Genomic DNA, 11,754 nt, shown 5'->3' with positions numbered 1-11,754 from the left:
CTTCACTTGACAATGTGTGCTGAAAAGTCTTTTTTCCCCCCAACAACTGTATTTTATGAAAACTAAATATTTCATCCATAATTCATAGAGGAGCAGAGGAAACCCGGTGAGATAGGAGCCACGTCCATCACTGCTCTGTTATGTTTGACTCGCTCAGATGAGTGAGTCAAACAAGCCACTGGGAGTTCTGCTCTCTGTGCAAAAGCATTGTGTTACTTACTGTAGGACGTTTTCATCCCAAGGTCTCAAAGCACTGATGTTTTGCTCTTCGGCATACAACTGCTGGTTACAAATGTGGCTTTTTGTTTACAGCTTGTTTCTGCTCTTTTTCTTACATCGATGTGCTGCTCTAAATTAAATATACATTAAATAGCATCATCAGTGGCTGAAACGTCAGTCATCCTATGATCAGTGAAACACAACAGTCTCACTACAGTTGTGTGAAATGTTGTCACATGCATGTTGTGATTTCAGACAGTTTTATTGTGTTTTATAATAGATTCACTCAGAAATAGTAAAAATAAAGCCCGGTGAAATAAAAGTACAATGGTCATACATCTTAAACAATGCCAGTGAGCAGCGCATTGCTCGCTGCAGCTTCAATTAAGAGGGAACACATGTACGGCTTCACTTCGAACAATAACAAGTAGGAGGAATTCATTATTCGCTCTTATTCATATGCAAATGAAAACTTATCCTCTACATGAACGCCCTCCTCTTCAGCATCCACTTAGCTGTGTGCTCCAGCTTTGTGTACATGTGTGTGTGTGTGAGTTGGGAGAAAAAAAACATCATCACATCCTATATCAATTATGTTGAGTGGTCTCTTCAAATTGATTAGCAGATAAGAGGTTGAGCCAAATGCTTTGTTCCAGAAACATACTGTAGCCAGATGGGTTGGTGTATGTCGGTGAAAAGGCTGTGGAGGGCCCTCGAGGTTTGATCAGAGCGGAACTCGGTGAACATGTTATCCTGAAGTGAAATGTCCTCTGTATTTGGCTGTTTCCTAAACATGGACAAATAGCGAAGTCATTTGAAAAAATCATGAGCTCTGTCTCACGAACACCACATTATGTGCAGCTGTTTGTGTCAAACATCACTGGGAAGTAAAGGGAGTTCTGCTGCTTCCAGCTGAAAGTGGACCAGAGAGAGTTTGTGTCTCTCTGGGACACTTATCCCAAAGTGTAACCTGTTTAATATAAAATAGGAATTTACATTGTGGTGATATTCTGGCATAGAAATTAAAAAAACAAAACAAAAAACCAACCAACCAAAAAAATTATTTCACAGACTTTTCTGTATTTTGAAAATACACAAAAAAATCTATCAAATTATGTAAATCTATGTAAATGTAGAATACTATTAAAAACCTATAACTCTGAAGAAACAAATAATAATTAATTATATTTCACATATAAAAATATTTTCTGATTTATTGCAAATTCAAATATATCTGTACTTTATTTTATAGATAAAATTGTATATCTATCATCATTATTATTATTATTATATAATAGGAAATATCTTTGTTCTTACACATATAACTATTCATCAAACATTTAATTTTTATTTTTATTGTCATTTCTATATTTGCTTTATTTCTCTTCCTTTTTCCCACAGTTTTTTTTGCACTGTATCCTACCCATCTATGCCACAGACCAAAACTGTTGTCCAAAACACTGAAAATAAATCAGTGAGCTACACTGTTATCTTGGATGACATGTTTGTACACTATCATGAACACACACTGTTGTTTATTTTCAACCAATCCAACATGCACCATCCTTCTGCTGAAAATAGTCATGAGAGCCCAAAATATTGCATGTACAAGTTGCTGCTTAAAATAGTCCTCTACAGATGCACTCGCATTTGCTAAAAAACAGCTCCTAGCTGTTTGACTAAAGCCTCTACCTGTCGTCTATAGAGGTGAGTATGCATGAGCACCACGGGGGTGAAGACAGAGAGGATTAAGTGACGGACGAATGCATCAGTGGTTTTGCTGATAGTAACAATGACAGAATCACCAGCCTTAGCCTTTAAAGTATTATAGTCAGGGCAGATTTTTTTTTCTTTCAAGAGAAATCATTAAATTATTATTATTATTGTTATGATTATAATCTGCATCCATTTTTCGTTTCACTTTCTCTTGACTTGAGCAGTCAGTATCACAAGATGTCTGAAAGGTGGAAAATATTTTGTCTGGAATGTCATAGATTTCATCTTTGCCAAATGAAAAAAGAATTATTTTAGAGTTGTCTGGTTTTAAATCATTATTACACACCCAAAATTCCTGAACAGTGCAGGTAGCAGTACAGTTTGTATTTATTTGAATATGGTGTGAAACCTTTGAGTTGAATAAATCTTTACAGTTAATATTATTTAATGCAAAGGTCTGAAAGCACAGCCATGCTTCAGTACATGGCAAATCATTTTGTAGAAGGGCTAAAAATGAAACAATGCTTGATGCAAAATGAGGGATGGAGCTATGCTGTGGCAGTATAGGCCTGAATCCTCTCCCAGCAGCCAGTCTGAAGTTTCATTTTACGAGGACACCGTCAAATAACTGACTCACTCGACAAGAGAGTGCTGGTATTATTGTGAGAAAACATTATATTTCTCTATTTGATTAAGGTTATTACACTTTGGAATCAAGTATGGCCTGGTGGTCAGATCTCTGGAAGTGCACTGGATGCTCTGCAAGCATTTTGAACTATCTTTAAAGCTATACAGCTCATTAACAGCAGCATTGACAACTATTCATTTACTAGTCAGGTTTACAGTTTAACAGACGCTGCAGGGACACATTTAATGAAGATCACATGTCCAAAGAAAGTAACTGGAGTCTTTAAGTACAGAAAAACCTGCTTGTTAGGTAGCTCAGCAGATTGTTAGGAGCAGAGCTTGACAGAGTGATAGGAATTGTTAAGGAGTAATTTCACACCAGGTTGTAAAGCAGGGTTTCACTCTAATTTACTTTAGTGTTTTCATTATCTACTACTTTATATCTCTGCTCCACTACATTTTATTCACTTTATTCACCAGATAACATTTATTTGGTTGCTACTTTCACTTGCTACTTTGCAGATAAGAATTCCTATCTTAACCTAAGTCTTAAATTCTCTCTCAGATCCTTGATTTAACATCTAAAAACTAATCTTTATGTATCAAAGTTACGTATTTGGTAGTGTTTTCTTTAAAAAAAATAAAAATCCTGTTCTGCCTTTAAATTAGTGATGCACGGTATTAAAATTTCTGGCTGATACGGATATCTGATATTAAGATGTCTGATATCGCCAATAACTGATATTACCAATGTCGATATTCAATTTTTGTTCACACCGAAAAATGAGGATAAGTAAGCACTGTGAGAACATGAAAACTATTCAAAAGAAGCCCATAGCAAATTAGACCACATGGTCTTCTTTATTATGTAACAAAAGTAAAACAAATTTAAACATATTTTAACATATTTAAGTCCAGGACCATTTAAGTAAAAACAGCTGTAAAATAGCAGCATTATCAAATGTAGAGACAAAGGCACTCAGGTTAGACAATCATCGGTTTTTCACATTGGTTAAATCTGTTCATCAGACCGATGTATTGGAAAAAGCATTAATATTAATAGCGATGTGGTCGCCGATATATCATGCTACTTTAAATGGCTTAGATGTTAATGTACACTGCTGCTTCTTTAAGAAGGTGCAGATCTACAAAGTCACCACCTCTCTCTCCACTCACTTCTCCATTACCTGCTGCAGCTTGAGCACACCAGCTCACCTACCACTGTTCTCAAACAATGTAAAACTACCTAACACTACACAGCGGAAAGTTCTTATATTGGAGATTTTTAGCCATATGGCTGAACCGTGCAAGTTGATGGACTGGTTGTTTCATTACATTTCATACAAACCCCTGAAGTCTAAGTCCACGAGTTTGATTCATGAAACTGCAGTTTAAAGTTGGAAATGCTCAGCCATGGTGGTGACTGCTTATTTGACCCCAAATGTGTCCTCCGGCAAATAACAAACACCATATGGACCATAATGTTACCACTATTGTTAACATGGCAAAAACCTTTTTTCAAAGCAGGGTATTTGAAGTCCTCAAAATGGTCTACTTCTTTACCAGCTGCAGCATTAACGCATCAATAATCACAATCCAGTTTTACACATTATTATGTCATTGATGAATAATTTGTCCTGTGAAATCTTTTAAGCATTTTAAAACCTATTTACTACAAATGCTTCTCCGTGTGCACTTCAGGGTCCTCCTCTAGTATGATGTTGACCACTATTATTAAACACCTCTTTGCAGTAATGTTTTAAATCCATTACTGAATAATGCATCTAATTTCAAAATATCCGACACTGAGAAACAGCGAGAGAGAAATTCCTGGCTGGTCCTCTCGGTGAGGAGAAGCAGTTCACGTCTCATCCGCGGTGCTGCCTTTCATCCCGTTCCACTGGGTTAAAATGTGAGTAGCGGTTCACTGAATATGTAGTCACACTGGGCGCTCCTGCAACCCTTCAAATTATTGGTTATGAAATATTCAGACCTTGCATCTGTGGGGACCGAGCAGGAACACGGCAGGAGCTCTGATAGCTGATTGGGCGACTGAGTTTCCCTTTAGCGCCCGCTGTAACTGCATTCACCTTTTACACTGACGGGGTTGACATTAATGGATACCCTTCATGCTTTTCAAGCATGTAATTACAAAGCAGGCAGTTAGAAAATATAGTAATTGGCAGTTTAGAGAGGGGAGCATTGTAGCTGAGTGAACTGTTATCCATTAGTTGTGATAAAAATAACACAGAGACAATTGGACGCTTGAAATCATCAGGCTCCGTCTGACCTTTTATTCAAAATGGAATTATCCAAATATTCATGATGCTTGAATATCAGTTCATGAATACGTGGTGTTGTATGTTATATTTCAAAAAGATAAAGTAGATAGAAAAGCTTCAATGGCTGGAAAAAAAAAAATCTGAGAAGCTGAATGCTTCAGAACTGCATTTTAGTCTGAAAAAATATCTTTATTTTCGAGCTTTCAAGAAATCTAGCTTCAGTGATCTATAATTAAACATAAAAAGTGCTATTTAAGTGGCCATTTTCAGAAAGCCGTGTAAAGGCAAAACATGGTCTCTGAAATGCCACAGTAGCTCTCACAAGTGTTTATTTCACTTTCATATTTCACTTCAATATCAATATATGGAAGACTTGAAAACAGCGTCAGTGCTGCTTTTGCACTTTCATGTTCAGCCAGTGCCTTTGTGAAATGGTCAGATCATACATTTGAGTATGAGAAAGCATCAGACAGTTTCAGCTTGAAAGTGACTGCTGGTTAACATGTCGTCTTAATAGGCTGAATTTCAGTCACTATTTCATACTGGTTCTGCTGTCTGATAAAAGAAACAAAAAATATGCAAAAAAGAAGTATATGTGAACACAGAGAGCAGAAGAGAAGCTGTAAACACTGGCTGAGTTTAGGTTGTACTGAAGCGCAACATGTGATGAAAACACATTAACCCACCCACTCCTTGGTGACTGACTTTCAATCAATCTTAAAATTTCCACCATCTCTAAATGTCCTTGAGTTCAGACCTGTGGGTATACAATCACAGCTAATGGTAACGTTTGCAAAATTAGCCACACAATGCTTTGACACTAAGAATTTTCCAATTGTTGTGGTGACATTGCCATCAAAAATAAATCCACTGGGTCTTCTTTCCTCAGATGCTGGGCATGCATGAAGGCCCTTGTGTTCACTCTTGCAACCAGCAGCGGTTCATTTGCTTTGCCAGAGTTACTAGAAGCAGCTCTGTGACGGTGGCTGCTCATTCTGAATTTCTCACCTGTAAGCAGCAGACAGGATTATGTTCCTCAGTTGGAACGTAGCAGGTCAATAAAATCCTCACTGGTTTGTAAAGCTGGGAGGCCATAGTTGTGGGAAGGCTAAAGGAATGGCTGGAGTGAACGTCTTCATACAGTTTTTACAAGATTATACCAAGCACAAAGCACAATAAAAACAGATTTCCACCATATGAGAACTTTACGGTCAGAAAGCGCAGTCTTTACTGAAGCAACAGGTTTGGTACAGAGTAAATCAGTCAAAATGTACTAAATACATTCAGAGGGTCGTTGAAAGTAAGGCAGGATCAAAAACAATGGGAGACTTAAGCATGAGACTTACGAAACCAAACAAAGGCTGACACTCTCAGAGATAAAGGGTAAAGACGATAAGTCACAGCGAGAAGGGAAGACCTATCAAAGGTAAAGATGGACACTGACACACAGATTTAACACCTCAGGGTGGGGCAGGCAAACACGATGATGGGAAACACATGAGAGCATGAAGTGAAGTATCTGAAACAAGAGGAGAGACATAAGAAACTGGACAAGACTTCACACTCTAGTGGGTCCTTTTTCACAGAATCACAGAAACTGCATGAATCCAGTCTCAGCTTATCTTCGCCCCTTCACCAAGGCAATATGGAGGCTGCTGAATCTCTTCTTTTTTCTGTCACAGCTAACAAGAGGAGGATAAACAGCCCAGTCACTCCTATGACTCGTATTATAAATGCTGCTTGTTTCCCACCTAACTTTAAAATGTTGGACAAACACAGGCGGAAGCTAATCCTTTAAGGTTTCAGTAGTATACATTGCTGTACATTGTGCCTGGATTTTTTTTACAACAACGCCACAGTAGCCAAAAAAGGCCACAGTCTAATGCATCTATATGATATATTGCACATTATTATTTACTGTATATATGCAGTCTAATATTAGCAGTGTGTGAAAGTACAACATGGCGCTGTGAGTCCCACAGTCAGAACAGTGGGTGGTTAATGACAACATCCAATCTGTTACATTTGCTTTAGGGTGTGAAAACGTCCTCTTGGTGTGGACGGCAGGCAAAAACAAAGAGGGAAAGATATTTCTGTAGATGTAGCCGATGAGTTTGATGACAGTCTGCAGTTTAGCCAAAAACAAGATCTGGTTTGGCATCGTTTTTGAATGAGACATGTAGAATAAAGTGATTTTGATGAAATGATGAGTTTATGAATTTGCATTTGAAGAATTTTCCAGACAGAACCATATGCCACACAGGGAATGTACATGGACCACAGAAAATTTGAAAATCCAACAGTTTTTTTTTTTTTGTTTTTGTTTTTTTTTTACAGAATGTTGCACTTGGCTGCAGGGTGGCGCAGTTGGTAGCACTGTTGCCTCGCAGCAAAAAGGTTGCCGGTTCGCGTCCCGGTGGGGGCACCGGAATCTTTCTGCGTGGAGTTGCATGTTCTCCCCGTTTCCTCCCACACAGTCCAAAAACATGTTGAGGTTAATTGGTGATTCTAAATTGTCCGTAGGTGTGAATGTGAGTGTGCCTGGTTGCCTGTCTCTAAGTGTGGCCCTGCGATAGACTGGTGACCTGTCCAGGGTGTCCCCTGCCTTCGCCCTAAGTCGGCTGGGATAGGCTCCAGCCCCCCCGCGACCCTAGTGAGGATTAAGCGGTGTATAGATAATGGATGGATGGATGTTGCACTTGCACCAGGAGTCAAGAGCCTGTGTTGTCAGTACAGTTGGCCTCAAACACAGGAAGAAAATAATGAGGTTGCAATGCATTTAAAATAAAATTCCTTTGTATTTTGGACGCGAGACCAAAAGCAAGTTGGTCACATTCATTTATTTATCCATCCATTAATTCAAGGACTCCCAGGTAATGTGTTAGGATATTTGCTGTTGTCTGCAGATACCCAGGACTGTTCATATCTGCTCAACTGCATCATCTGCTTCACCTCCATGACACCACGTCCTTGTTTACTTTTGTGCCAGCCATTTAGATTACCACATGTTTTTCATTCTCAGCATAAGATATTAATGCTCATCACCTGTCATTTCGCAGCAGCCATTTGCTGCCACTCATGCTTCCCCTGAGTGACATAATCCGCCATGGTAAACATAAAGCTGCTTAGTTTGGTTGGTTGGACTTTGTTGTCATGGTTTTTCCGAGTGTTTTCAGAATCAGTGCTGCTCTGTTAGTCACCTGTCACACACATAAAGAAATGCCAGGAAATGATGCCTCAAAAACATGCCACCTCAAATATTCAGTTGTCACAGTTTTGTTGTTTCATTGAAGCTGGCTTTGTTAGCTGGAACAGATACGACGGCAAGTGATTAAAAATCTAATAACACAGAGACGGTTGGGGGAAATGCCAGCCAAACACAATAAATTACTTAAGTGAATGCATTTTAACTGACCAACTTTGGCCCAGCTGTTGCTCACAGACGTCATCCAGACAGATTGGTATCCGGTATTTTTGCGGCAACTTGCACTTTTGTCTGAATTCTAATTCTGTCCCCAAACACCAAACTGATCGGCCAACACAAAAGCACCAACACTAGTGTCACAACAATAAATAATCGAGACAGATGAATAATTATGGCAAGGGGAATCAATTCCAATTCAAAGTTTCTGACAAGCTAATGGATGGAGCTCAGGTAGTGACGTAAGGTGCTGCAGGCTGCTGAAGATGAAGAAAGAAAGAAAAAAAAATCTAACTGCTGCTGCTATGATCCTCGACGCTCCCACAGTGTTTGGAAATCTCATGATGTATGGAGGTGATGAGGGAAAGTATTGACTTTTTTACCTTGCACAATCATTGCTCTCATTGCATACCTCAAGGTCCAGTATTAATCATTCATTGCATCAGGTTTTGAATTAATGCTATTTTCAGTGGGGAAAAAAGTACTCACATCCCTTCCTACTTAGCCAATACAACAATGTAGAAGCAGTCCATTGCAAGTCCTGTATTTAAAAGTAGGAGCCAGAAAGTTGCCCCGTTCACTGATTTATTCTTGTTCTAACTTACTTTATTAGGTAGTTAAGACAGACGCATCAGTGTGTATGCAGCATTTTATTGTTGTAGCTGTTGTAGCTGGTTTTAGCCTTTGGTAGTATGGTGAGCTTTTGTCAACTCAGTGATTGATCTCCTTTTAAAGGATCAAAAGATAAATCTGAGGGTTTGTGAGATGATTAAAGACGGAGGGAACATGGAAAACAAAGTTTGAATTATTTAAGTTTTCCATTTTGTGCTGTGATTAAGTATTGAAGAGTTTTTGTCTCTTTGGGTCTGGAACAATTATCTACAGAAAATCATCTGAGAAGTTTAGAGGGGAAATATCTCTTTGGTGGATCTCCTAACAGCTCAAAGACTGCTGAAATCTGTCTCCAAAAAATAAGAAAGATTGTTAGTTCTTTTTCACAACACAGTTGCTTTTAACACCAATGCACTTGGTCTACCGATGTTCAAGCTTCACTATCCTTTTGCAGAAAAAGGCCACGTCTTAAGCCTCCAGATACTCCTTAAAAGCATGCATGACTTCATCATCACTCTGAAAATGACGAGCAAACAAGTGGGCTATCAGTTTAGAAGTCAGATGGTGCAGGTCAGGTGAGCAGGTTCATGGAGCAACAGTTCAAGGCCACATTTGGCAACTTCTGTCACCAGTGTTGTGTGGACACTCATTGTACTGGATCTGCAGCAGCCAACTCCCAGCTTTCCCTTCATTTTTTCTTTGATTGCCTTAAACATTGGAGTTTTGCAGACAGTGATATAAAGCTGTATAGTATACAGTGTTGCCCCAGAATAGGAGTTACGTCACTTCTTTCCAGGTGAGGCCTACAACTTTTTGAAGCGTGTTTTATTCCAGTAAGGTAACAGCTTGATGTTGAAGGAAACATTTCCACTGTCAACATCTATATTGAAGGTGTGGAGGGGTGGTGGTGGAAGAAAGTCTTGGTGATACTCACTTGCAGAAATGCACTCAGGCAGTTGCAGTCACCATGGATGCATAATTTTTGTAATTATACTACTTCCTAGATGGCCTGGAGTCTACTTGGAGGACTCTGCTGCATGCAGGCACAGTAGCTTGGAATCCATGCAATCTGAGCATGTACATGACTGGCCTTGCTGCTTAGTGCCCTTCACATACTTGCAGAATCAAAAAATATAAAGGCCAGCGTTGTACCACTCTAAAACCAAAACACAAAATCCTCCAACACTTAGCTGATGTTACCGCTGTAGGGCTTTAGTGTGTGGGTTTATCAGGGCCAGAAAGGCTATAAAAGGAAGGATGGGATATGTTGTGATATTATGATAGCACACTGTGCCAGGAAATAACGCATCACCATTAACAAAAAAGGGATTTGGGAGTCGTGTTTCAGTCGCGGTTTGTTCAGCTGCTCAGCTGATCACTTCCTGTTTGTGACATTACAGTGTTTACACATTTTTAGCAAACTACCAAAAATCAGGAAAGGCATGAACATTTCTATATCCTACATGGACATTTGACTAAAGGTACAAACAACTATAAAAATGTGCAGCAAATAACCATTGGCAGCCACATACTGTCATTTCTAGACAAATTTCCTACTTGATTTCCAACCATGTTTATAAATCACCAATTCGCTATGAACTATGGTCAAGTCCCTCAGTAAAGTTTGCAGTTAGACAGACTCACAGAATGGACGTATAATAGCATCGAAAAGTCCCCAACAGCTCTCTCATGCACTTTTGACAGGCCTGACCCCTCACGCACTTGGTTAAATGTGCCTCAAAGTATGTTAGTCTGTGAATGTGGAGACTGAGATTGGGCCTTTCTACTCCACTTGGAGGATGAATTCTCATACATGTGCAGTAGATTAGCATCTAAAGGCCATTTCATGGTTTCCACGTGACCCACACAAACTGACTATCACGTTGCCCCTTACATTAAACAAAGATAAACACATGAGGCTCCAGTGGATGTTTCTGAAAGGCTGCATGTGACTTTGCCCTTTTAACAAGTACAGATTGGACAATAGCACCGTGATTAGCGCCTTACTGAGGAGTCCTGATCATAGTGGACTGACATGGCACAGGATTTTGGGGGAATTTAAAACTTCCTACTGTGTTTGGGCACATGGATGGAATGTATGTGCAAATCAAAGCACCTCCAAAGTCCGGTAGGAAATACTTCAATTACAGCTCTTGTTAGGATGAATTCTAAATGTGCAGATAACCAGGAATATCCTAATGCCATTTCCAACAAGCTTTTGCTTAAGGCATTATTTGTTTTCCTGGTATGTGTGCCGTTTGCCTGCTTTCAGTGGAAACAGCCCGTACGGTCACAGATCCTTATAGACACGCGGTCACTAAGAGTATGAATTCGCCTTAAGTATTCTGTACATGAACACTACTGCTGAACATAGCCACACAAAGATCGAGACTAAATACACTTAGCTAATCGTCCCCATTGTAGCTGTTTGTATATGTGGAAAAAAAAGAGACAAAATCTGCAACAAGTGCTTCAGAAAAGAAGTTTAAATCCCTGAAGTACTCTTATGAATGCATTATTCTGCCAAAAACATTAGATTAGACTTTGTTGCTTGCGTGCTTGTGACTGTGGCTGTTCCTCATTCCCTGTCTGGCTGCGAGGCTTGCCATGAACCAAGTTGTCATAGTTATAACTTTGTTTGGCAGCTAAATATGATAAGATCTTCTTTCTAATGCGTCCCAGATGGAGGAAAGAGTAATTTGCATCCGTTATCAGGGAGACAAGATGAGGCTGTGTCAAACTGCTTGTGAAAATCCAATCTCTTCCTCTCTCTTCACCCTTCTCCCCTTTTTCCTTTCGACGGAAGTGTCATCTGTCGACCTCAAAACACTCTCGGAGCAACTTGAACTTTTAAAACAGTTAATTAAGACTTGTTCT

Source organism: Stegastes partitus, unplaced genomic scaffold (genome assembly GCF_000690725.1).
Source record: "Stegastes partitus isolate 25-593 unplaced genomic scaffold, Stegastes_partitus-1.0.2 Scaffold21, whole genome shotgun sequence".
Classification (NCBI taxonomy): domain Eukaryota; kingdom Metazoa; phylum Chordata; class Actinopteri; family Pomacentridae; genus Stegastes; species Stegastes partitus.
Note: the sequence above shows the minus strand (reverse complement) of the source record.